This window comes from Thamnophis sirtalis, unplaced genomic scaffold, assembly GCF_051295495.1.
Source record: "Thamnophis sirtalis isolate CommonGarterSnake01/CBP01778 unplaced genomic scaffold, rThaSir2_p1.2 scaffold_3, whole genome shotgun sequence".
NCBI classification, from domain to species: domain Eukaryota; kingdom Metazoa; phylum Chordata; class Lepidosauria; order Squamata; family Natricidae; genus Thamnophis; species Thamnophis sirtalis.
This window is the reverse complement of record NW_028261383.1, coordinates 94389716-94417119: the sequence shown is the minus strand read 5'-3', so window position 1 is coordinate 94417119 and position 27404 is coordinate 94389716. Positions and strand designations below refer to the sequence as shown.

The 27404-nt window shown below is 41.8% G+C and overlaps 1 long non-coding RNA gene across 1 annotated transcript in view; it reads left to right on the top strand.

Annotated features, from left to right (window-relative positions):
• LOC148048070 (uncharacterized) overlaps positions 1-24926 on the top strand; it is a 36535-nt gene extending 11609 nt beyond the window's left edge. The window contains exon 3 of the long non-coding RNA XR_015695785.1: positions 24721-24926. This is a non-coding gene — a long non-coding RNA (uncharacterized LOC148048070). The remainder of the gene's footprint in view (positions 1-24720) is intronic.
• The last annotated feature ends 2478 nt before the right edge of the window (positions 24927-27404 follow it).

Here is a 27404-nt window from a genome sequence, read left to right as displayed (position 1 = left end):
AATTTTTCAATTTCAAATTCAAGGTTGACTCAGGCTTCCATTCTTCTGAGGTCAGTAAAATGGGGACCCAGATTTTGGGGGGCAATATGCTGACATAAATTGTTTAGAGAGGGCTATAAAGCACTGTGAAGTGGTACATAAATCTAAGTGTTATTGCTATTGCTATTATTGTGTTAATCTAGAATTAACTGGTACACTGGTAGAAACTGGTAAAAACTTAATAATTCAAGTTCCAACGAAGAATTTTTAAGGTAGCATCTAAGAATATAGGGAATACCAAGTAGGGTGATTTTTGGAAAATTAGGTTTTTAGCTGTGATAAATTCAATATTTTCAGATATCAAGGAAGCCTTGATATCTATCGAGGGCTCTAATTACACTTGGTATAACAATGGACTTCTTTTTCCATAAGCATTCATCTTTGATCTGCAAATCCTAATGTTTCACAATTTTTTCCAATTGGTTTCCTCAATCTTAGTATCGCCCAATATAGCAACATCAATGAACCAGACTTTCCTCTTTCAATAACTGTTATATCAGGCATTTTATGAAGAAGATGCCTGTCTGTTGGATTTTAAAATCCAATAAAGTCTTAACCTACTCATTTCTCAAAATCTGTTTAATGTGATGGTTCCAATAGTTTTTGGGGTTTTTTTTAGATTCAGACCCAAACCTCTGGCTAAGTTTCTAATGAATAATTTTGACAATTTGGTCATGATGCTGGTCAGTTTGTGATTTTTTTTCTGTAGCCACTGACCAAATGGTCAATTGTTTCATTCTCTTCCTTATAAAGGCAATATTTGCTATTATTTGATAGATGTTGAATTTTCACCTTCATGCAATTAGTTGACAGGGCTTGTTTTTCAATTTCAAATGAAAGCTTTCATTTTCTTTCTATAACCCCCCTGATTTTAACTAACTCCATGCGGGGTTTTTATTGGCTTTTTCTTACATTTCTTTCAAGTATTGACCATGCATTGGCTTGTTCTTCCAATTAACAAATCAATTTTTAGTTGTTTATTTTTTTATACCCAGTCTTCATCTTTGTTGTTTTCAAGAGTTTTACCGAATTGACTTCCTTCAGTTCTTGGCTTTTCTTAATGTAGTCATTCAAGCCATACATTTCTTCCTCCACAGTTTGTTTCATCTGTAAATCCTCTATCCCCTTTGGCTCTTGACAAATACAGCTGATCAATTTCACATTCTGGGTGCAAAGCATGGGACGTTGTCATTAGTTTTCTTATCTTCCTATCCAAGTTATCAAGTTTCCATCTGGATCCAGTCAACTATTCCTACTCTATATCGAATAACAAGGACTGCCCAGGTATTAATTCCTTTAATGATATTTCTACAATTTAGCTTTGATTTCAAATTTTCCAAACTCATTTGATACATTTGGTAGAAGCATTCTGTAATTAGAATTAAAATAGAATGGAAGGGATCTTGGAGGTCTTCTAGTCCAGCCCCCTACTCAAGGAGGAGAGCCTATACCATTTCAGACAAGTGACCATCTATTCTCTTCTTAAAAACCTCCAGTGATGAAGTGCCCATGATTTCTGGAAACAAGCTGCTCCATTGGTTAATTGTCCTCACTGTTAGGAAGTTTCTCCTTAATTCCAGGTTGCTTCTCTCTTTGATAGTTTCCAATCATTGTTTCTTGTCCTGCCCTCTGGTGCTTTGAGAATACGTTGATCCTCCCTCTTCTTTGTGGCAGCCCATCAAATACTGGAATACTCCTATCATGTCATCCCTAGTCCTTCTTTTCTCGAGATGGGCCATACCCAGGTCCTGCAACCGTTCTTCATATGTTTTTGTCTCCAAGTCATTAATCATCTTAGTTGTTGCTCTCTGAACTTTTTCCAGTCTCAACATCTTTTTTGTAGTATAGTGACCAGTGTTGGGTTCCAGTGTCCATCACATAAAAGTACGCAGCGCGCGCATGCCTTCTTACCTCTTGCGACGCCTCCGCGAGCCTTCATGATGCTCCAGCTACTCGGTGAAGCGTCATGCAGATGCCGTGCACTCCGTGCGCGTGCACGGAAGTGCCAAAGAGCTCAAATACAGGTAAGGAGCTCAGGCAGGTGGGCCCTCTGAGGCACCATAAAGGAACGATACCTGGTGCTCCGGGCAGGCACCAGTATGTCCGTACCGGGGCATACCGCCTGCAACCCACCACTGATGGTGACCAAAATTGGTTACAGAATTCCAGGTGTGGTCTTACTAGAGTTTTGTAAAGTGGCACTAATACTTCACTTCATCTTGATTCTATGCCTCTTATACAACTCAGGATTGTATTCATTGTTAAGCTGTACTTCTTCATTTTCAACAAATTTGCCTGCTTTCTTAGCTATGGTTGCACATCTGCTGGTGCCAAATCTCATTCCCATTTCTGTACTGAATTCTTCTCTGTTTTTAAATAAAGAATGTAGTTCAGCCTTTGATCAACATACAGCACTAGCTTCAATGAGTGTGCAAGTCTGATTTATTCATCAGCATTCAATAGTTTTGAAGAGTATTAAAGTGAGGATCTTGCAACCCAACTACATTCACATGGAGCGGACAATCATATGAAATGATGCTTCTGCATCTGCAGGGAGAATGGAAGTCCACAGCTGCTTACAGGTGGAGCTTCAAAAAGGTTAATAAGTACAATCATGATGTCTGCTGATTCATTCCTTCAATTCTGTATACACACCGAGGATTTGGATATCAACTTTATGACTATGCAATCCTAGCTGAACTAAATCCTGTCTGCTTCTAGAAGACAACATATAGGAGTGACCACCAGAGAAAGCAAGTCTCTGGAAGATACTGAAGCCATAAAATGACAGAAGGAGAGAGAGAAAGAATAGTTAGGTAAGTAGGTAGGTAGATAAAGGGATAGAGAGAGAGAGAAATAGAGAGAGAGAGAGAAATACAGTAGATAGGTAGGGAGAGAGAGAGTAGGTACGTACGTAGGTAGATAAAGCGGGGGGGGGGAGAGAGAAATACAGTAGATAGCTAGGGAAAGAGAGAGAATAGGTAGGTAGGTAGATGTTTCCAGGTGTATTTATCCATGAGCTGAAGAAGGAAATCACTGACAATCTGCAGCACCTAACACTTTGTTTCTGCTGGCACAGCACTTGGTCAATGTAATTCTCATCAATCAGTTAAAGAGCTTTCCAAAAGGAAAAAAAAAAGGTTTTTGCACTCTGCAAACCTGCAGAGTGCTCCTGGGAGGGTGTGGGCCCCCCAAAACTGGCCCATTTTGGGGGGAAATGGGCCCGTTTTTTGTCAAAAAATTGCATGCATAGCTTATAGAGTGCTGCTGGGGACTGGGGGGCAAAAAATGGCCCATTGTTTGCTCATTTCTGCCCTCCGTGGCCCCCAGGAGTTCTCTGAAAGCCTCCATAAGGCTATGGCATGGCCATTTTGGTGAAGGGGCGGGGCTTTGGGAGGCAAAAAATGTTGTATTAGATGTATAAGACGCACCCAGATTTTCAGCCTCTTTTTTGAGGAAAAAAGGTGTGTCTTATACTCTGAAAAACACGGTACTTAGAGATGCTTTGAAGTGAGAAAGAATATAAATATTGCTTATATATACCTAATTAAATAACCCAGTCATATACCATATTGCCCATATAGTATGGGCAATATAATATGACCTGTTTGCTATAAAGGAACAGCTTTGGCTAGACATTTGGGAAAGCAATAGAGACCTATCCAGAATCAAGGAGAGAAGCAACCTAGAACTAAGGAGAAATTTCCTGACAGATAGAAAATCAATGAAACGACTTGCTTCCAGAAGTTCTGGGTGCTCCAACACTGGACTTTTTTATAAAAAGAGTTTGGACAATCATTTGTCTGAAAAGGTATAGGGTTTCCTACTTGTGCAGTGGGTTGAACTAGAATACTTCCAAGGTCCCTTCCAACTCTGTTATTCTGTTATTCTTTAATGAAGAAGCATACATGGTGCCCTCCTGATGGTTGACTTCAGCTCCCACCAGCCTAGCAGAGGTGGGTTCCTACCAGTTTGCACCTATTCGGTAGAACCGGTTCGTCAAATCTACCGAACTGGTTAGAAGAGGTTCCACCAGTGGACCCAGAAAGCAGGCCACACCTACAGAAGAGGTTCCAAAACTTTTTGAAACCCACCACTGGTCCTTGGATATGATTATTCTACACTATCATGCTCATATTTATAAAACTCAGTGCCTCTGTGAAAGGTAAGGATGACTACTGCGTTTGTGGTGCAATCAGAACTATGCCCGTGTTGAAGTTGTTTTAACGCAAACCAAAGATGCCTTTTAAAAAACAAGTTTACATCATATTCTTATGCATGCCAGTGCTGTGTGTGAGGTAATTTAAGGTGGTTCTGACAAGTGTCGTCGGCATCTTCATATCCAGTCACATGGGCGGCAAGCCACTCCCACAAAGAAGGCCACACCCACAGAGTAGGTTCGAACAATTTTTGAAACCCACCACTGCAGCCTAGCCAGTGGGGCCAAAATATCTAAAAACGTCAGATTACTTATTCTTTGCAGCAGATACTTGGAAATAAATTATAGGCAAACGGTAAAGGAGGAAGTGAAATTCAAAAGATACCAGACCCATTGCCTTCTATCAAGATGGAATAATCATAAAAATGAGATGCTAGATTGTAAATCAAGCACCCAGTTTCAAGCAGAGGAAAGATTTAGGTCCGTTTCACTTGGTTTTGTAGAGTGTGCAAGTAACTCAATGAGTGGCTTCTTTTTCTTGCTTACTAAGGCTGTGTTGCTGGCCTTGTAAATGACAGGTACGAGAGTCATGGCTGTGTTTGGAACTGCTGCCCACGCCCGAAGATTTTTGAGCAGTCGTCAACTCTCATTAACCAAGCAGGGTTGCACAGGCAGCCTTCTGTGCAGCATACATTCATTTATCCCACATTGTGCAGGAAGGCAGAAGATTGAAGCAATCTCCATCCTTGTTAACAGGAACTCTGTACCTACTTCTCTGTGCCTTGTGCTGTGAATGAATGAGGAAAGACGTATTTGGAATCAGCAAAAAGCTTCTCCAGCTGGAAGAATGCTCTGGCAATAGCCTGGGAGTTGGGAGAAGAATGAGAAACAATTGCTTAAAAAGAAAATCACTTGGATTTCTCCCCAAATTTCTGCTGAGGCAATGACAGTTGGGAAGCTTTTTCCAACGCTGCTCCTGCTCCGTTGCTAACCTCTCCGCTGAATGTGATATTGCTGTAACCAGCACTTTTCCCTGATGCGTCAGTTTTTCATTCCCACACTAGATAATGGCTAAAAGATCCCCAGCAATAGAGCGACTTATTTTGCAACATAATTATTCCTGAGCATTACCATGCTTCTCCTTCCCCAGGGAGGGTCTCTGCTTGCTGCTTTAATAAAGCAGATCTGAGTCCCACTTCTTCTTGCCTTTCCCTAATAGAATCAGGTGGCAGCACCTTAATGTGCCATGCTTTCAAGTTTAGTAGCAACCTCATCTCCCTTTTCTTGGCTTGCCCACTGGCTGTGTAATTAAGCAGGAGGTGGCAGAGAACAGGGGCTTCTATACCCCAATAATGTTACTTTGCCCAGGTCAAAGGCCAGAGGAGAATTTGGAACCTGTTTCTCGTTGAACTCTTGTTTGCAGATATGGAGTTCAGAGGAAAATCACATTTGAATTTGAATTTACTTTATTTGTATGCCGCCCTTTTCCCTGAAGGGACTCAGGGCGGCTCACAATTCAAGGGAAGGGAAAAACCAAACAAAATTACAGAACATAAAGACCATACACAGCTAAAAAACACAACAATCATACCATTCGGAGTGGGGCTGCAAGTCTTTAGCCCCAGGCCTGTCGGAACAGCCAGGTTTTAAGGGCTATGGGGAAGACCTGGAGGGTGGTGAGGGTACGAATCTCCACGGGGAGTTCGTTCCACAGGGTCGGAGCAGCCACAGAGAAGGCCCTCCTCCGGGTAGTCGCCAGTCGACACTGGGCGGCTGATGGAATTCGGAGGATGCCTAGTCTGTGGGATCTTATTGGTCTAGTGGAGGTAATTGGCAGTAGGCGGTCTCTCAAGTACCCAGATCCAATACCATGAAGGGCTTTGTAGGTGACAACTAGCACCTTGAAGCGAATCCGGAGACCAACAGGCAGCCAGTGCAGCTCGCGGAGGATAGGTGTTACGTGGGTGAATCGAGGCGCACCCACGATCGCTCGCGCGGCTGCATTCTGGACAAGCTGAAGTCACCGAATACTCTTCAAGGGCAGCCTGATCCCAGAATGAAAAGTGTCACTAATACAGATTTCAGAGTGCACACAATTCACTCAGCACTTCACCCCCAAGATGTGACATGTTGCATGGTTTTCCAGCCAAAAGAGAGCCTTAGAATATATCTGAACAAACAGAAAACACTTATAATCTGATCATCTGATTAAAGTCATCTGGCTGCTCCCGCATTCACTCTTCCTCAAACATGACTCAGACACATTTAGCCACACATCACTTATGACCTAACCGTGCTCATCAAAGCCCGGGGTTGCTTAACAGAACCCCATGATCTTTAGAAATAGTTTGCATATAACCTGCTGTATGGATAAGTAATTTTAAACCCTGGACTTCATGGATTTATGCCTTTCCACTCCTGTGGCCTTTAGATAGCCATATATCTTACTAAGCATAAATATAATTTTGTTGTTGAAAGGAATGATTGCCTTTTAAAAATGAAAATAATAGCATGAGCTTCTGAAGCAGGTTGGCAGCTTTTGATGGGAAGGGCGGGCTTCTATTTTCCTAATTTTTCCATCCACCAAGGGGCTGCAAAGGATGGAGGTTGATTTAATAAAATCATCAGAGAAGTCAAGGGCAGGATTTGGAGCCTGGTTTTTTTTTAGTGTTTAAAATGCCCTGCAATTAAAATGTCAAAGCTGTCAGAGCAGAGATGCAATACCATGACCCCTTAAAAAGATTATTTGGATGTGTAAAAATTTACAGTTCGCTGGGGTCAGAGTTGGGCAAGAAATAAATATGCCACTTACTTTTAATAATTACACACGCATGCATGCACATACAGATGTAATAACAACACCTTATAAAGTTGGAAAATAAAACCATTATGTTGGAAAAACCTCATCCCCCCAAAAATAAATTAATCACATTTCTAATGGAAAATGAGACATTGTTAAATTTTGCACAATTCCTGAAATCTAGGTTTATTTCGAAGACATTCATTTTCATTCAATAAAGTCATGGATGGGGGTTGGGAATTGGAGGGAGAATGGCTCATTTCCTTGCCCTAAATTATCTTGTCTTGAATATCCTAAAGCAATGCAACTTGAAAAACACTGGCATAATAGAAGATGCTTTGGGTCCTGTATTCTGCTGAGATAATAGTCAAAGTCCTTCGGCTCTTCATCTCTCAGCCTGGCCCTTGTAAATTATTCCCCAATTCTTGCCACCACTTTCTTATGTTTTCTCAGTGCCTTTCCTCTTTTCCCCATTGCCCTAATTCCATCTGCAAAATGTGGACCAGAGAATTATTGTGACCTCCTGGCATAATTGTTCCCTCGTTGAAAGGGTTCCTTTGAGTCTGCTGAGTCCTGCAAAGTCTTTGCAGTTTTCTTGACAAGGTTCCCCCCTCCCCACGAAGTAGTTTGCCATTGGCTCCTGCTTAGGGCTAAGAGTTAATGTCTGGCGCAAGGTCACCTGGATGACTTCCTATCTAAAGTGGAACTAGAATTCAAGATGTTCTAGTTTCTAGCCTGATGCCTCAACCACTGCACCAAATTGACAAATGCAAATGTGTTTACAAAAAGAAGCTCCATCTAGGGCTGTGATGACAAACCTATGGCACACGTGCCACAGGTGGCATGCAGAGCCCTCTCTTGGGGCACACCAGCCGTGGCCCCAGCCTAGCTCCACTGCACATGTGCGTGTGCCTCCTGCTGGCCAGCTGGTCTTCAGGTCTCTGCTGCACATGCACAAGGGGTGTGCTGGGGACGCCTGCATTGCATTTGGGAGGGTTCATGTGCATGCGCCCCTGTGCCTCGATTTCGGCATTGAAGGTCTCTTGCACCAACCTGAAAGCCAAAACAGGCACGGGGGTGCTGCACGACGCCACCCACACCCCATTTTGGACCAGAAAGCTTTCTGCACCGCCCTGGAAACCAAAAATGGGTGAGGGGGGGTAGGGGACTTGTGGGGGGATGCACATGTATGCACAGGGGGCATGCACACATGCACAGGGGGCATGCACACATGCACAGAGGGGGTGCATGTGCGTGGGTGGGCACATGTTACAGGGGTGTTTGCATTGCATTTTGGGGTTTTGCTGGGACTCTGCACCAAAAAGGTTAGCTATCACTGATCCAGTGCTCTGGAACTCTTATGTTGCATTGCATTCAATAAATTTTTGCATTAAACTGGTAAACTTGCTTGGGGGGAAAAATCTCCCTGAGGGCATTCTTCTAACATCCCTCCATCTATTGTCTCCCAGAGTTTGTGAATCATTACAGTACATTTCTGCAGTACAGAAATGGAATTAAAGCAATAAAACCAATAGTAGCCCATTAGCCATAAGCAAAAAAAAACAAACAACTCCCCCCCCCTACAATTTGTATGCAAGCATTCAAGGTGAGAAAAGCTAAATCCTTCAATGGGAAGAAGATAAACACAATCAAAGGAGAAGAGGAAAAATGGCTGTTTTTAAAAATCATATCTTTATCAGTTTGGTTCTAGATGGAATATGGAAGCTGGACACATTCGTGTAAACTGGATGCCTTTTGGAGAAAGTAGGTTGCCCTAGACTTCCTGGGAATTGTTTAGAAAAAAGCATTTCAGTATAGTGAAATTTGACAGATAAAGCAGAAAACAATAGCCTGTATTGTCTTTTTGAGCTACCTAGCTATTTGGCATATACAGTACTGTGCAAAAGTCTTGGTCACCATCTGCTTTATTGTCTTAGCAAAGTTTTTAATGGTCATAAAACTTTGCTAAAACAGTTAAAGTTTTATGGCCACTTGGTCTTGAATACCACATCTTGAATATTGTTTGCTTGTTGGTTTCCCTTTGAGAGCAGCCTTGTTGATGCAAAAGTATGATTTTATGTCTGTCAAATTCTGTGATCCTTGGCATTTTGACTGCAATGATGTGATAGAAAGTTGGGCTTATTAGTAGGCTTTCAATGAATTACACTCATACAACAAGTGTAGGTACTCTATGTAGTACTTAAGCATATCTTGCACAAACCTGATCTAATAAACCTTTTTCCACAGCAGGTTTTTTGGCATGACATAGTAGGACACCTACAGATGTTCGCAATGGCAGTACTTTGGGTTCCATTCCATTTAGGTTTATGGGGGCCAGGTGTCTGCCCAGGTGTAAAGGAAGGCCACACAACATATTTGTCACTTTGGGCCATCGAAACTCTTTTTTCTGCTTTTTTATGTTTTGGATTCTGCACACAAATTTCCTGTATTTTCTGGTTGTATTGTAATAAGGAGACTGAGATATAATTATGTATGGTCATTATGTCATTGCTACAACAACAAATTTAAACGTGACCTCAGACTGTTGCACAGCTCTGTAAATAATTTCTTTTTGAAAGCAGTTGCACACAAGCATAACTATTTATGAGGACAATACTGTATGATCTGAAATATATGAATGAGGTGACTGTCCTCCATTCTTCTTACTGTCCTTGAATCTGAGATAATGTTTGCTATAGAACACAAAACACACTATTCATTAGAAGTAAATCTTTATTCTCAGTCTTTCATATGTTAACAAAATAATCTTTCAGGGTAATAATAGCATAGATCAATCACAAGCAATTCACAATCAAAGCCTCTGCTGGAATACAACTCCAATTATTGTCATGAAAAATGATTGGATGAGATGGGAATTGAAAGTGTTACAATACACAAAGATCAGAAATTGGGAAGAGTGAATGAATGAATCAGAGTAGTGCTAGAAGGGACCTTGGAGTTCTTCTAGTCCAACTCCCTGCTAAAGCAAGAGATCCTATAGTATACCATTTCAGACAAGTGGCTGCCTATTCTTTTCTTAAAACCCTCCAGTGATGGAGTCCCCATGATTTCTGCAAGCAAGCTGTTCCACTTGTTAATTGTCCTCACTGTTAGGAAGTTTCTCCTTAATTCCAGGTTGCTTCTCTCCTTGATTAGTTTCCACCCATTGTTTCTTGCCTTGCCTTGTGGTGCTTTGGAAAATAAGTTGACCCCCCTCTTCAGCTTAAACTAAAGTTAGGTTCTGTGTATTGAGGATAAGGGCAAGAACTTGAGTCATGAGCAAAAATTCAGTTTGATGACAAATCCACTGCTTGATTCATGGCTTAGAGAGGCATTAAAGTGACCTTATACTTGGTCTCCTGGGTTCTTGAATCATTGCAGGATCTTTCTCTGTACTTGGATTTTTTTTTAAAAAAAGTTTCTCTCTTTTTTCTTTTTCTTAGTATGTATTTGTTGTTTGCTTCATGAACTAGGCTTTTTGGAACCTAGAATCCATCTTTGCTGCTGGGGAAAGGAAGGCTGCTAGAAGCCTTCATGAGCATTTCTTGAGAAATAGTAAAGCAGACCACAAATGTCTGCAGACACAACAGTAAATAAATATATCGCTCATTCCAAACTTCTGAAAGCCTACCATGGGTGTGAGCTGACCATGGAAAGATGGGAAGCAGAAAAGAGGACACTTTAGTCCACATCAGATGCCAAACCTGTCATTCAAAAGCTGCTCATAAGAATCAGAGGAGCAAGAAAGAAGCAAAAAGTGAAGTATCTGTGCATGGTAAGAAGTTAGGGAGTTTAATGCCTTCCAACATCTCAAAATTGGTTATCTCATAGCACATCTTTTTTTTTAATTGGTTTGCCTAGAAGAGGCGAGATGGATTGGCCTTTATGTCATTCATGTTTCAAAGCAACGAAGGTCCACAGAAATCTCTCTGCTTCACTACTTCCCTTCTCCATAGCACTGCCAAATCCCCCAGGCTATTACATAGGTGTTCAAATAGACTTCAAAGCTTTTGAGAGCTAAGATTTTGCTTAGTTGTCTTTAAAAAAAACAAAAAAAAAACATGTTCTCTCTCTCTCTCTCTCTCTCTCGCTCCACTTCAGTAATCTTGAAGCTATCTGAATATTTATTTTCCTTTCAATATTATAGGTACTAATTAGCACTTGATTTGTTCTCTCCCTCCTCTACTTCCACCTCCTCCCACAAAGGAGCCTATGACATCATCTAGTGGAATTATGTAGACTTTTATGTTCTATTTCCCTTGATTCTTTGGTAATTGGGCTGTATATATTCCCCCCAAAAGGCTGGGCCCATATCTGATCAAGGAATGCTTTCAAGAAATGGCAAATTAGAATAGAATAGAATAGAATAGAATAGAATAGAAGGGACCTTGGAGGTCTTCTAGTCCAGCCCCCTGCTCAAGGTGGCGACTCTACACCATTTCAGACAAGTGGGTGTCCAGTCTCTTCTTAAAAACCTCCAGTGATGAAGCGACCACGATTTCTGAAGGCAAGCTGTTCCACTGGTTATTTGTTCTCACTGTTAGGAAGTTTCTCTTTAATTCCAGGCTACTACTCTCCTTGATTAGTTTCAGTGACGTGCGGTGAGGTTGATACCTGGTGAGGCTCAGCAGGGCAGCGGTCGGCCTCGGGGGGGGGGAATTTGCATTGCGGGAGCAACCAAGCGCCCGGGTCTGCAGCAAAGGCGCTTGGTGGCTCCCGCGATGCAAAGTGCCCCGCTGGCCCCCCGCTGTCCCTGCGTCCACTGCTTCTCCAAGCTCCGCTGCTGGAAGTTCCGGATCGCCTCTGGGGGAAGGCTGAGTGAAAAACGGAGCGAAGCTTCTCTGCGGCCTCCCGGCGCTGCCCAAAGGCTCTTGCAGGAGCACGTGTCAGCGGCCAGTGGCCTGGAGCAGCCCCGGCTGTGAGACAAGGGAACACTTAAAGTAGCCGCTGCCGCTGCCGCCACCACCGCCCCGCCGGGCGAAGGAGGGGCGGTGGCGGCGGCGGCAGAGGCTGCTTTAAGTGCTCCCTTGTCTCACAGCCGGGGCCGCTCCAGGCCACCAGCCGCTGACACATGCTCCTGCAAGAGCCTCTGCGCAGCGCCGGGAGACCGCAGAGAAGCTTCGCTCCGCTTCTCACCCAGCCTTCCCCCAGAGGCGATCCAGGACTTCCAGCGGCGGAGCCTGGAGAAGCAGGCCGGGGCAGCGGGTGGCAGCATCGGGGATGGTGGGGCACTTTGCATTGCGGGAGCCGCCAAGCGCCCAGGTCTGCAGCAAAGAGGCAGCCTCCTCCTTCTCGCCCACTCCTCTCTCCTCTGAAGCACACCCCGCCCAACGTAAGCGTGCTCAAGAAGACACGATTGGCTGCTTCCAAATCAGGAGGCGGGAGAATTAGTGCCTCTTTTCCATCTGAACTTCTTTGCCTTTTAACTCTTTATTAACTTTTAGAAGGTGAAAAATTCCTTATGGAAAAGAGGCCCCGAGTTCTCTCGCCTCCTGCTTTGGTTAACACTAAGCAGACACCAAGCCACTGTGAGCTGGAATCTGGTAGCAACTATCTTGGCTTTAATTATTTAAAAAAATATATTTAAATTTCTTTCTTTTTCCTGAGAAGACTGGTGAGGCTCCGCCTCCCTTGCCTCTAGTGACTGCACGTCCCTGATTAGTTTCCAACCACTGTTTCTTGTCTTGCCTTCTGATGCTTTGGAAAATAGGTTGAATCCCTCTTCTTTGTGGCAACCCCTTAATTACTGGAATACTGTTATCATGTCACCCCTAGTCCTTCTTTTCTCTAGACCAGGGGTAGTCAACCTGGTCCCTACCGCCCACTACTCCCTACCATCCACTACTGGGCATTCCAGCTTTCATGGTGGGCGGTAGGGGTTTGCTGTAACTCTTGCTTTATAAATTTTATAAAGTAAAGTTACTTCCCTACTTTATAAATCACCATTACTGTGGAGCCGGTGGGCGGTTAGAAAATTTTACTACTAACGGAGATACAAAAGTGGGCGGTAGGTATAAAAAGGTTGAGTATCCCTGCTCTAGACTATCCAAGCCCAAATCCTACAACCGTTCTTCATATGTTTTAGTCCCCAATCCTCCAATCATCTTAGTTGCTCTTCTCTGCACCTTTTCCAAATTCTCAACATCATGAGTGTGGTGACCAAAACTCAGTATTGCAGGTGTGGTCTTTCTAAGAATTTATAAAGCCATACGCCTCCCCACCCCAAAAAAGAATAATAACTGTTTACTATAGTCCAAGGTATGGTAGAATTTTTTCATGCCATTTTGAAGAGACTGAAAATGCAGCTGAATGTGGTCAGGTGAAACAGACATATTTTGCTTTAGAACAGGGGTGTCAAACTGTCAAACATGTCATCACGTCGTCACATGACGTATAGTGACTGTTCCCCCCCTTTGCTAAACCAGGGTGGGCGTGGCCAGTGTGTGATGCATCCGGCCTGTGGGCCGCGTGTTTGACACCCCTGCTTTAGAAGATCCCAACAGATTCTTCCAGTCTAAATACTTAGCTACTTTGTAGGTGGCATTAGAATGCTTGTCTGCTTAAAAGAGAGAAATTTGTTTCTGAGTACCGAAGACGGTATAGTGGTAGAGGTGAAATGTGTTCCATACAAAGATCCATAAAAGAGAAGCAATATCAAAGGATATGTCCAAAGGTATTGACTGTTTCTCATCCGCAGGGGCAAGTGCACATCCATTATATGGTATACTATTGAATTCACACTCCAGTCAAGCAGTTAGAAAGAGATTAGTTCAGCTCTTTAAAAAAGATCTCCAATATTGAGGTAGCATCAAAGTCTTAAAATAACCAGCTGGCTAGGTGCACAGGACTTTTGATAGCCTAAAGACACACTCAGTAGATCAATGTGCAGTTCTTCTGCCCCTGTGCTGCTCTATGTGAGGATCTCTCTAGCCTCTCACAGGACATGGATAATAGACATTCAGGTAAGGGCCAGAAATGCACTGTGACAAGTAATTAATTTTCAGAATTCTGCTCTGGATGTTTATGTTATAATACCTTTCTTCAGTCAAGGAGTTCAAAAGGGTGGAGATGGGACAATTGTATTTTGTCATGATGAGAAATGCTATCCAGAGACAGCTATTGATCTATTTAAATCTGCAAGCGAGGCCTTTCTAAAGATGTGCCCACTATCAAAGCCTCCTTTCGATTCTCTTCTCTCTTGGCCAACATACTGTTCTCTGAAGTGGCTTAAATGGGTCTTGGCTGTGTGCTGGCATTCACAGCAGATGAGTCATGAGCAAGAAAAGGAGAAAAAGGAGAACAACATTTGATGTTCAGAAAGTTTCCCCTACTGGCTTCTTCAAGGGAAAAAAACGGTATTCGGACACAGAATCTCCTCATAATCAAGAGAGACGGGAAGGTGCACCATTTTTTGATGAGCAACTAATTTAAAAATGTTTATTTCCCCCAAGCTGCATACAGTAGAAAGAAAATCATTTCTAGAGAGAAGTTGTGGCTTAAAAAGACAAATGTTACATAAAAAGACTCTGCTATGAGTGTTACACAGGCATTCCAGGGATTTGTTTAAATGGACCCTTATGGACCCTGGTTCAAATCCCTAGTGCCACATAACAGGGTGAGCTCCCGTTACTTGTCCAAGTTTCTGCCAACCTAGCAGTTCGAAAGCACATAAAAAATGTAAGTAATAAAATAGGGACTACTTTGGTGGGAAGGTAACAGTGTTCAGTGCACCTTCGGCATTTAGTAATGCCGGCCACATGACCACGGAGACATCTTCAGACAGCGCTGGCTCTTCGGCTTTGAAACAGAGATGAGCAGCGCCCCTTAGAGTCGGGAACGACTAGCACATATGTGCGAGGGGACCCTTTACCTTTACCTAATGTAAACTAAGTAAGAAATATTGTCCTCATTAGTAAAGAAATAGTCTCTAATATTTGGCATGGTTATGAATCAGCTGTGAATAATATAGCAATAGCAATAGCAGTAGACTTATATACCGCTTCATAGGGCTTTCAGCCCTCTCTAAGCGGTTTACAGAGAGTTAGCATATTGCCCCCAACAACAATCCGGGTCTTCATTTTACCCACCTCGGAAGGATGGAAGGCTGAGTCAACCCTGAGCCGGTGAGATTTGAACCGCTGAACTGCTGATCTAGCAGTAGCCTGCAGTGCTGCATTTAACCACTGCGCCACCTCGGCGCAGTGGTTAAATGCACTTAGAGATGCACTTAGAGATATTAGAGATGTTCTAGTCAGCACAATCATTTGGTAACTTTCAGTAACCCCTTTAAATGGCATTAATCTGCTGGATGGAAATGCCTTCCCTGTACCCCCTAAATACATAAATTTGCATGGGTTATGTTCATACAACCCTCACACATCATCAAGTGAACCATGGTCTCCTTAGGTCTCTGGCTTGTAATGACATACCAAACCAAAACCTAACCGATCAGCTTGCCTTTACAAAACACACTCACTTAAAATGTAGTTAGCCAGTCGGTATCTTGCAAGTGGTTACCATTATGCAGTCTATCTATGAATGTTTTTTTTTATCACAAAAAAGGAAACACTGTGATTAGAAAAGACATTAGAATGTGAAAAAAAACCAACCTGATCATTTGCCACATTAGAACTGCCAACTCTCCACAGCTTTTCCTCCTATGTCATTTTATAGCAAACTGACATATACACATCAAGCTTGCTTCTTCACGTCCCGAGGCCAATGAATGCTCCATCTGCCACATTCCTGCACGCCAGGTTAACTTTGAAAACCACTGCAAGAAATGTGAAAAACACGAACGGACATTTTACCATGCATGGTAGGCTTGTGAAAAAGCCAAGACATTTTGCATGCAAGTAGATACAACAATGCAACATATTTTAAAGATTAATATTGCAATGAAATCAGAATTTTTTTTATTGGAACTTATGGATACTGAATTAGAAAAGACTCATGGAAAATTACTTTCGTAGATGGTAACAGCACCAAGATTATTATATGCAGAAAGATGGAAGAGTGTTGAGATTGCTACAATGGAGGGATGGATCGTAAAACTGTCAGAATTTGCGGAAAAGCCACAGTGGAAGCATTCTCACAATTGGCTACATAGTTCATAGGACTCACTGACTCTCAGCTTTGAAGCACATCCACTGTAAGTATCTACATTGCTATCAGAATCCCCTACAATATACACAGTGGATTCCTGAACCTCCAAAGCATATCATTGCCTGATTGACAGAAGCCTGATTGTATAGAGGATGATGTGCAAAGGAATTCATATATGAACACATGACATCTAGTCAGGAAAAACAATTTGTAATTCATATTGCATGTACTAGAATTGGATCAAAGGTAGCTAAGCTGACCTACACATCTTTTTGCTCTTCTCCAATCTATTGCTCATCAAAATAGCTCCTAAAATCTTGGATATGTTATTATGTACTAGGTTTTTTTTTACTTTGGATCTCTCTCTCTCTCTCTCTCTCTCTCTCTCTCTCTGTGTGTGTGTGTGTGTGTTTAGTTAGATTTGTGAAGGACAGGTGAACTATTCAAAATTGATTAATTTCAGCTATTTGAGATGCAGTTTTATTATTCTTTTCTGGGGCAGTGTTTTGCTCTAAGGCAGCAAATTTGAAAAAAATGTGGCAATCCTTGGAAATTTGTGACAGCTGGCAAGTAGGTGGATGCAGTTTATGAATGATAAGGTCTAATATAAAATTTATCATCTACTTTTATCTGGGCAGCACAGTATGACCTTCACCTTGCAAAAAAAATAGCTTCCAGTTAAAACCACTAGTCTCCAATGTGCCTCCAGCCCATCGTAATGCTCATCCTGAGGGTAGCTGTGAGCCCTAAAATGTAAGCTCTAATGATCCTTCCCAAAATTCTATCCTTCTCCAACAATATTCCCACATTATATAAAATTATATTCATCACAGAATCTTAAACATACTGTAAAACTGCCCTCAAATACACTTTATTTACAGGACCTCCTCTCTGGAGATGCTTTTCATATACTTATATCTATCTTTAAAGCCAACCTCATGAATACTGAGTCTCATTCATGGAAATCTTCTCTGTGATCCGAAGTCTTTCGCCGCTTTCTCTGTGAAATTGCCTAGGATTCCCACAAGTGTTTGAATATGAGGTGCTGGAGCTTGCACGGAGGGCCAGATGCAAAGAAATTCTTGGAGAAAGACTTCATCCAGAATTGCTTATGATAATAATATTCATTCATCTTAAAGGTGCTATCAATCTCTTTGGTTTTAAATCATATTTGAAATCAGGCTACCGCACAAAATGTCTGCTCATGATATAGGGTCTTAATAGACAGTCATGAAAAGGGTTCATTTTTTCCCCCAGTGTAAAGTGGGAACATTCAATTAAATGCATAAAACAGTTTATCATTGTGAAAAATTAAATATCCAATAATGATTAATGCTCAACAAGATAAGAGCAAACATGTTAAAGAGTGAGAAAAAGTGAGACCATTTGATAATTCTCCGTCATTTTAAACAGACACATAAAAACCCATGTCTCTTTTGAGAACTATAATTTTATGAATGAAGGAGCAGAGTGATCAGATTTCCAGCCTACTTAATTGTACATCTGGAATATATTTTACTCTTTCCGTTAGAAATAATAGCTCCTGAACATTCAGGAAAGGCTTTGCTACCGACCCTACAGATGAGTATACACATGCAGAGAGAGTCAAGGTGGGATTTCCACCCTCAAGAGAGATAATTTTTCACTTTTATCCACCCAAAGGCAGCCTTTCTCCATCTGTTTGAAATTGTTTCCCACATTCAGTTGGCTTCACCATTGCAATCCTTTCTGTTCCTCCCTCATAAAAAAATGTTTATTTAAATACTTTTTTTTATTAAAAAAAAGTTCCTTGACATGTCTGGCAAAGACATCTTGGGCATTTTCTACTTCAACACTGTTCATAGCAAAAACTATGGATGTCATCAAGCCAACAATGTTTTTAAAAATTATAAATCGCTCCTTTTATTTTTTTTAATACCAAAAATACCAAAGAATTGAGACAAGTTCAGTTATATAACAACATTTCGGTAGCTAAAAATATCTAAACTAATAAAATTTTATCCTAATTCGTCTTAGCAACCATTGGTAACTTTATGTGGACTCAAAAATGCTGGACAGTATGACTGGACTGAACTGTAAATAAGAGATCCAGTGATACATAGTAACTTTTTTAAAAATGTAATCATTAGCTTTTTGTTAGGAATTAAAACATAGACACCTAACCGTTCATATTAATAGAAAAATCCATCTAAGAAAAATAGATACAAATAACCTGTTTGAGAATTTTCTTCATTCTCTTATTTCCTGGGGTCAATATTATGCAAATAAAAGAAGACTTTGAAAGCCTCATTATCCCTTCATTTACTTATGAGCAAGATCAATCTATCAATTACTTCAGCAGTCCAGCAGATGCCACCCATTTTCCTCCTCTGAAAACCCCTGTGGCTGCATTTTCCAATGTGTTTGTTATTCCACTATTAGGACTACATTAAAGAATGCTCTATCCTCACCAATAATTCCCCAAAGTGCTCACCGGTAGGTATTTGATGAAAAACACATCTGTAATATTCTCCTCATGTATTGATCATTGCTCAGCAGTATTATGCAATACTAGCAATAGCAATAGCAATAGCAATAGCAGTTCGACTTATATACCGCTTCATAGGGCTTTTAGCCCTCTGTAAGCGGTTTACAGAGTCAGCATCTTGCCCCCACAGTCTGGGTCCTCATTTTACCCACCTTGGAAGGATGGAAGACTGAGTCAACCCTGAGCCAGTGAGATTTGAACCGCTGAACTGCAGCTACCAGTCAGCTGAAGTGGCTGCAGTACTGCACTCTAACCACTGCGTCACCTCGGCTCTATATGAGCTAAAGGCTGTACGTTGTCTGCTATTTGCTACATTCATGCATTCAACAATATTTTGGCCTCCAAAGTTTTAAAACCCAAAATGAGCTCATTCTCTTTTCATTAGAGACACACCAGAATATATGGTTAAAGAATAAGCTGTCGGTATTTCAAAATAGATACAAACCAGTATAAATACAAGCTTCTCTCCTATTGTCTCTGCTTGCCCAATCACAACCAGCAGGGAGGACAAGTTCCAGGTTCCGTCTATTAGACTGTGTCATCTGGTGCAGGGGTCCCCAAACTCCAGTCCGTGGACTAGCACCGGGCCACGGCATGCCAAAAACTGGCAAAACCATGCAAACAAGCAAAGCCCCATCTGCGGGATGCAGGCAGCACACAAAACCATGAACCCTCCAGTCCGCAGAAAAAAACTCTCTCCACAGAACCAGTCCCTAAAGGTTTGGAGGGGTGCTGATCTGGTGGGACTTAGGAGTTGTGCCCTGTCTATTGCAGCATTTGCCCTACAGAATGGCATCTGCTCAAGATTTGAGTAACCTGGACTCTTTAGCCATTCATAAGGCATTAAACATCTGATTGTTCCTCTAAGAATTTGGGCCAAGAGGCTAAATAGAATGCTTTTGGACTTCGGGGATAAATGTACGTCTCTTTTGTTATCTTTGATTATTCATAGAACATTTTGATTTTAATTTTGTTTGCCACGTAGGCATTCACTGCAGGGGTGAAATGCTACCAGTTCGGACTGGTTCACCTGAACCAGTAGTAAAAAATGCTACAGGCTTGCCAGAACCAGTAACTCCAACAATCAGCTGTGTGACAATTAGCCGTGCCACGCGATTTATATTCGCTAGAAAGCAGGAAATCCTGTTTCCTAGTGAATCTAAATCGCACGGCACAGCTGTTCCTCTCTCGCTGTTCTACTTACCTTTGCAGACTCAGAAAAGGCTTCTTAATCCTCCATTTTCAGCACTGCGCAGTAACGCATGCGCACGTGAAGCGAACCAGTAGCAGACTTCAGAGCATTTCACCCCTGATTTACTGTTTTGTGAGATTAGTGCCTATATACAAGTAGTTCTTGACTTACCAACCTCAACTGAACCTCAAATTTCCATTATTAAGCAAGATAGTTGTTAAATGAGTTTTGCCCATTTTATGATCTTTTTTACTACAATTGTTAAGTGAATCACTGCAGATGTTAAGTTAGCAACACTGTTGTTAAGTGAATCTGGCTCGCCATTGACTTTGCTTACCAGAAGGTTACAACAGGTGACCACATGAGCCCAGGACTCTGCAACCATCATAAATATATGCCAGTTGCCAAATGCACGAATTTTGATCACCTGACCACGGGGATACTGCAAGAGTCATAAGTGTGGAAACTGGTCATAAGTCACTTTTTAAAGTGCCACTGTAACTAAATAGTCACTAAACAAATGGTCATAAGCGGAGGATTGCCTGTAAATCAAAATAAATAAATAAGAAAGCAAGCTAGACAGGATGTGAAATGTATGGCACCGAAATACACTCTGTGTGTGTGTGTGTGTGTGTGTGTGTGTGTGTACGTACATACATATACATGCATCTACACACATATACATATACACATATACACATACACATACAGATGCACACACACACACACCTATCATATAGCAATAGCACTTAGACTTATATACCACCTCACAGTGCTTTACAGCCCTCTCTACGCTGTTTACAGAGTCAGCATAAGGCCCCCAACCATTTAGGTCCTCATTTTACTGACCTTGGAAGGATGGAAGGCTGAGTCAAACTTGAACTTGATGGGATTTGAACTGCCAAATTGCAGCCAGCTCGCAGCCAGCAGAAGTAGCCTGCAGTACTGCATTCTAACCACTGTGCCATCATGGCTCATAATGAATATATGCATATACATATACACCATATACATACACATATACATCATATACATATACATATACATCATACACATCATATAGATATGCATACACTTTTACATTTACATCATACACATATACATTTACATCAGACATATATGCATCATGTACGTACACATACACATCAGTGGTGGGATTCACTTACCTTCCCTACTGGTTCGCAAATGTAAGCGCGCTGACATATGCAGAAGGTCACACATTATGTTGGGTGGGTGGGCAGAGCCTCTCACAATCGCTGCTACTAATTCACCCAAACCGGAAAGAACCAGCTGAATACCACCTCTGATACACATATACATACACATATACACTAGCCCACCTAACCTTCTGCATATATGCAATATGAGCTCTCTTATCAGCAGTAAAGCAATATACCAAAACCACAAAGTTTGTTTTATTATCCAGTCCTGAAAAAGGGGTAAAATTTCTTAGAGGATCCTGATTTGGACTCTGGCACAATGGGAGGACAGGGGAGGATTTCTGTTGAAAAAAATGATGTAATTAAGGGATTCCACTCTTCTTTCCCTGCCCCCCCCCCATCCACCCGCATGGCAAAGCTGAATAGGCATTCAACGTATCATACCATTTGGCTTCCTATCCACATATGGATGGATGTGCAGTAGTGCTATCTGGAGATGCAGAAGTAAATTAGACATGCAACTACATTGCCTTCTTTTTCTTTATTCAATTTCTGGCATGCAACGTAAGAGAGATGCAGCTCTTAAAAAGCCTGGAATAGTTGGTGGGGGGGGGGAGTTTTCACTAGCACCATTACTTTTTTTATATTCAAGCTGTGACTCCTTTACCCCCCCTCCTCCCTTTCCACTTTAAGTTCTAGTCGTGCTGAGGAGGAAAAGATAACCCTCCATCTCTCCTTTGCAGTGTTCTCTACAGGGATCCCTGCTCCCTGGCATTAATAGGGATGACTCAGAGCTAGACAATCTGATTCTTTTGTGAAGAATTAGCCAAGAAACAATTTTCTCTTATTATTTTGATCTTTTCCCCTCCCCCCCACCCCAGTCTCCCTGAGATGACTTGAATCATGGATGACTCAAACAGGAATTTCAGCAGAGGGCTGAGCAGAAACAGAATATAGATAGGCAGATTTCAGATTGGTGGGAATCTACTAACAGTACTTTGAGATTCACTGGTAGAAGCTTGGTGTGATCTCTGACTCTCTGTCCAGAGATAAGGAAACTGAGTCAAGGAACTTCTTTTAGATCTCAGAACAGTTTTCTAATCTGTATCCGCCCTCCTACATTCAGACTACTGCTGGTAAATTCCAAGCAATATCATTTACAATACAGTACGTGTATGTACGCACTGATATGATTCATACAACCTAAACAAGATGGGTGGGCAACATAGCTGAGGTGCATAGGATTTTGGGAAGTGACCAAGACCAGAGGGCCAAGATGATAATATGAATGAACAATGTTTTCAATGCTTATTAAGATTCTTTTCAAGCTTACATTCCAGTTTTAATGTATTTCCTGCTTCAGGAAAGCACAAAAAAAAACATCACTGCTTTTTAGCACACAAAGGAAGTTTCAGGCCACAAAAAAAGAGTTTTGAGGGCTGCAGGTTGCCCACCTGTGTGTTAGATGTGGATTGTTCAGTTTGAGTTTAGTGGGAACCCAGTTATTGAGCTGCTGTTGTAGTTGACATTTTGGAGTTAAAGGGCCTTCCTAACTTAGGTGAATCGCCCAGTAGTTCTCCTTCCAACTGGTAACCAAGGTTACAGTAAGTACAGTTCTACCTGTGGATCCTTGGAGCTGTGTGGACTTGATTGTTTTTTGGCAGAAGTTTCATTACCCAACTGGGTAACATCAGTGGTATCTTTTATCACTTGTTCCCCAGGAACTGCTTTCATCATCAGATTTAATCATATTATCGAAGTAGTGCATATAGAGATCCCTCTTCCCACCCTCCCCACCCCCAAAAAACAACTCTGTCAGGTGAATTGTGCTGAGAGAAAGTGACTAGCTGAAAGTCATCAGTATGTTTGCCCAACTGAAGGTAGACACCAACCTGGCCCTCCATCATGGAAATAAAACTTGAACCATACAGTGTGTGAGTGTGCGTGTTTGTGTGTGTGCACGTGTATCCAATTGCCTGCTTCTTCCCTCAGTTTCAACTTCACTGCCATCATTTAGAGACCAATAGCCTCATCCTCCCGAGGTTGCTGAACTACAACTCCCAGTATCTCTCATTATTAGCCCTGACAGAAATATTTTCATGGGTCATCAGCACACAGTCACAAATATCCCAGTCAAATGTGGACTGACTTCCCAGGTACACCAAAGATGGTTGAGGAATTGTCACTTCTTGCTTTGAAAGGATCTGTTGGGAAAAGCTCTTCATTGTGGTTGGAATCAGGTGTGGCACAATGAAGACAGAGTCTTGCTTACCCTTCTCATTATTTTATACCATCCAAAATCAAAGAGCCATACTAGGCCTGTCACAGAGAAAAGGGCATTGATCTATTTTCCATAGCACCTGAGAGCAGGACCAGAAGCAATGGGTGGAAGCTTGTACCAATGGAGCAAGACAGGTTGAATTTCCTGTTAACTTCTCTTCCCATTTGTACAATGTTGGTGACTGATAATAGTGTAATGTCAAATAGCCCCAGGACTGATCTGAGCTAAAACTAACCCTCACTAACCCAAGTTAACTACTGTAGGTTCAAGTGATGACATAGGATCATAGGGCTGGAAGCGAGCTTGGAAGCCTTCTAGTCCAACCCCCTGCCCAAGGCAGGAGTTCTTATACCATCCTGGCCAAATAGTTGTCCATTGCCCACAACTCTGAGAGGCAAACCAGTCCATTGATTAATTGTTCTGTCAGGAAATTTGTCCTTAGTTCTGGGTTGAATCTTCTTGCCACAGACTTTCACCCATTGTTTCTTGTCCTGCTCTCAGGTGCTATGGAAAATAGATCAATGCCTTCTTCTCTGTGACAGCCCTTCAAATATTGGAAGATTCCTATCATGTCACTCCTAAGTCTTCTCTTCATTAAGCTAAACATACAGTATCTAGTTCATCACACAATTTCTTGTCATCTTTGTTGCTCTCCTCTGCACCCTTTTTAGGACCTCAGAATCGTTTTTGTATAGTGGGGGCTAGAACTGAATGTCAAATTCCAAGAGTAGCCTCACTAGTGCAAAATAGAGCGATACTATCACTTCCTGTGTTCTTGATGCTATCCCTCAATGCTCACCCCTGTTTTAGCGAAGGGGGGAAAAGTCACAATATATCACATGACAATGGAACAACGCAAGTTCGAGACCCATGCTCTACATAATAACTTCATCATCTGAACCAGTTTAGGGTATTCATTCAACAAGTTCAACATTTCCCCCCCCACACCACTAATACTGTGTAAAGGTCTATTTTAAAATAAATCATGTTGAATTACACTTAGAAACATGTATAGGATTATGACCTAAGGATCAAGGGAGAAGAAACAGAGGTGAGTTGCTACTGATTTGGACTGGCTCAGTCAAGTATTTAGTAACTCAGCTGCCCAGGCACCCGAACCGGCTCTATTGTTGGTGGCGCCATCTTGATTTTTGATTCTGTGCCTGTGCATAACAATCTCCATTGCAGAAATGTAAACCCCCACCCTTTCTAAGGTTCTGTGCATGCACAGACCTTTTTTGGTGTGAATGTCCATGCGGGCAAAGCGAATGTTTGGTGTGCTTGTGAGCGAAACGAGTGTGCACACACAAAATATTTTACACTCCGAACCGGCAGTAATGCCGGTAGCAACCCACTCCTGATAGGAACCTGTAATTTTTGTGACATCAAAAGTAATTGTAAATAATGGCATATTTATGATTTGTTTGTGTTTTCTTCGTTATCTTTTTCTCTTACAGGTTTCTACTCAGTGATCACATTACTACACTGTTCCTGTCAATCTTCAGCAAACAAATTTATGCCATCATACTAACACAGGATCAAATACAATCCAGTTAATGTTCTGAACTGCATTATATTCATGAATTACTTTACTGTTTTATGGGCAGATTAACTTTTACTTCCATACTTCTGGTCTTTTAATAAACTGGGCAAATTTGCATATTGCATTAAGCCTATAATGTCATTTGCTTGGCTTTAATTTAATAAATTGCTACGTTGAAAGTATTAGGGGAGAAAGTATTGGAGGTTCACAAATGAATGGTTGATAACTTAGTTGGTATGTAGATGAAATCAACAGTGGCTTAGTCAATAAATTATGACTGGTTGCATTATGGTTAAATTATCACTTAGCACAGGTCTGTCAAACTGAAGGCCCGTGAGCTGGATCCAGCTTGCGGGTGCTTAAATCTTGCCCACAGGGTCGGCCTGGAAATATCAAAAGACCAGCCCATAGTGCCTCAGCTGGCCAAAACGGGCTGTGTGGAGCCCCCGCATGGCCCGTTTTCGGCCTCCCCAGCCTCCAGCAGTACTCAACCAGCCAAAAACTGGCCATGCGGAGTCCCCATGAGGCTCCCATGCGGCCTATATTTTTCTGGCAGAGTATAGCTGAAGGCTGGGGAGGCTGAAAATGGGTTGTGCAGGGGCTGCATGCACCCCCGTACCCTATTTTGGCTGGCAAAGTGATGCAGGAGGCATCTATCCTGTCTCCCCAAATCTCCCCCGTCCCTCACCAGCCCACGAACTACAATGCTGATCTGGCCCTCGAAGAAATCCAGTTTAACACAGCTGAGTTAGCAGAATGTGTGAACATAGCCCTCCCCCATTTTTTTAGAGGAGGTTAGATCTGAAAAGAGCCAGTTTGGTGTAGTGGTTAAGCCATCAGACTAGAAATCAGGAGACTGTGAGTTAGACTGTGAGTTTAGGTACAAATCTGGGTGACCTCATTCCACTCACTTTTTCTCAGCCCTAGGAAGAATAAGAATGGCAAACCTCTTCTGAAAATGCTTCCACGAAAGCTTCGGGGACTAGTCCTGCAAGCAGTCACCAGGAACCCAAAACGGACTCACCAGCACAAAATAAAGAGTGGAAAACTTTTAATGCTCTGGATTTAGGCAAAATGTTAACCAAACAACATCTCCAATATAACGGAACTGGGAAAGGGCTATTCCTCTCAATATATCTAAGCAACCCAAACCTCAAAAACTCAAGATTCTAATTCCCCCCCCTCTCTGTCATTCAACTTTGAACACTGTGTACCTCCTGAGCCGAAAGCTGAGTCATCACACAGACCATTAACCTTATCTGCAACATTGTAGAATCTAGCAGAAACCTCCAGGCCCAGATGGTTTCACATCTGAATTATTTTAAGCTATTTAAAAAACCATTCAAAACAGCCCCCCCTCTTTCTCCATATGTTTAGGAGCATGCATATTCCCATGTATAAAGCAGCTCCTGCCTATCTGCCTTTGAAAAGCATTGTTCTGCCTTTGATCTGTATGGGATGAAATGGCCCAGTCTTCTCTCTTTCTTTATTAAGTACTCAACTAAAGAACTTTGCTTACTGTTGCGGTTACATGTTACTCATCCTCAATCAGCCACATGAATCAGAATCTTCCCTACATGTTTTTATCCTTTCCGTAAAGGCTAGAGAACCTGCAATGGGTTTGTCAGGGTGTTTTTTTTTTTTTTGCAATGAAACTAAAAATATGGAGATTGTGTTTTTTAAGCAAATTAAGCTAATTAGGTAGAAATAATTATTCATGCCTATTAACCTCTAGAAATTGCAGTAATAGTGAAAGTTTCGTCTTGAGATTGCTAAATACATAAAGGTTGAGTAGCTACGTTCACAAACAGCATTGGGGCTTAGTGTGTTGTTTCAACTAGGGCCATAAAAAGGTTGTAACATCGATCTTGCTAACTAACTAACTAAACAGGATTCACCAATTTTAGATCTACTGGTAGAAAATATTAATGATCTACAATAGAACAGCAAGGTGCTTTTGGTCCTAACATTGGCACTTCGTGATGCTAAAATGGTACCCTGTAAATATATTAATCATGCTGGTTGGGGTGAAGAGAGAGAACAGATTTAGAGACTACAATTTGTTATTTCATATCATTTTGGTTAGTGAATGAAGTGGCCTCAATAAGACATGATTTTCAATTTTTCACCTCAGACTGGCCATTTTATGACTTTGATTCAGAGGTGGGTTCCTACCGGTTCGCACCAGTTCGATAGAACCGGTTCGTCAAATCTACTGAACTGGTTAGAAGAGGTTCCACCAGTGGACCCGGAAGGCCACACCTACAGAAGATGTTCCAAATTTTTTTGAAACTCACCACTGCTTTGATTGTACTTTTCTAATCATTTTAACATTTACACAACTTGTTAATAAAAATGCTGATCATCTTATCACAGCACCATTTCACAGAGGGGAAACAGTTAATCCATTCTACATTTCACAGGCAGATCCGAAATCTTGGTGGATAGATTCATATTCAGCATTCAGAAAACTAAGTATTTAACAAGTATGGACTTTATACTTGCCTTTTTGCTGTCATGCTATATTTGGTTCCTAAATGTCCTCCTGAATGAAGCTTAATAATATGGAGTAGCTACCAAGTTTCTGAGAGGAAAAGC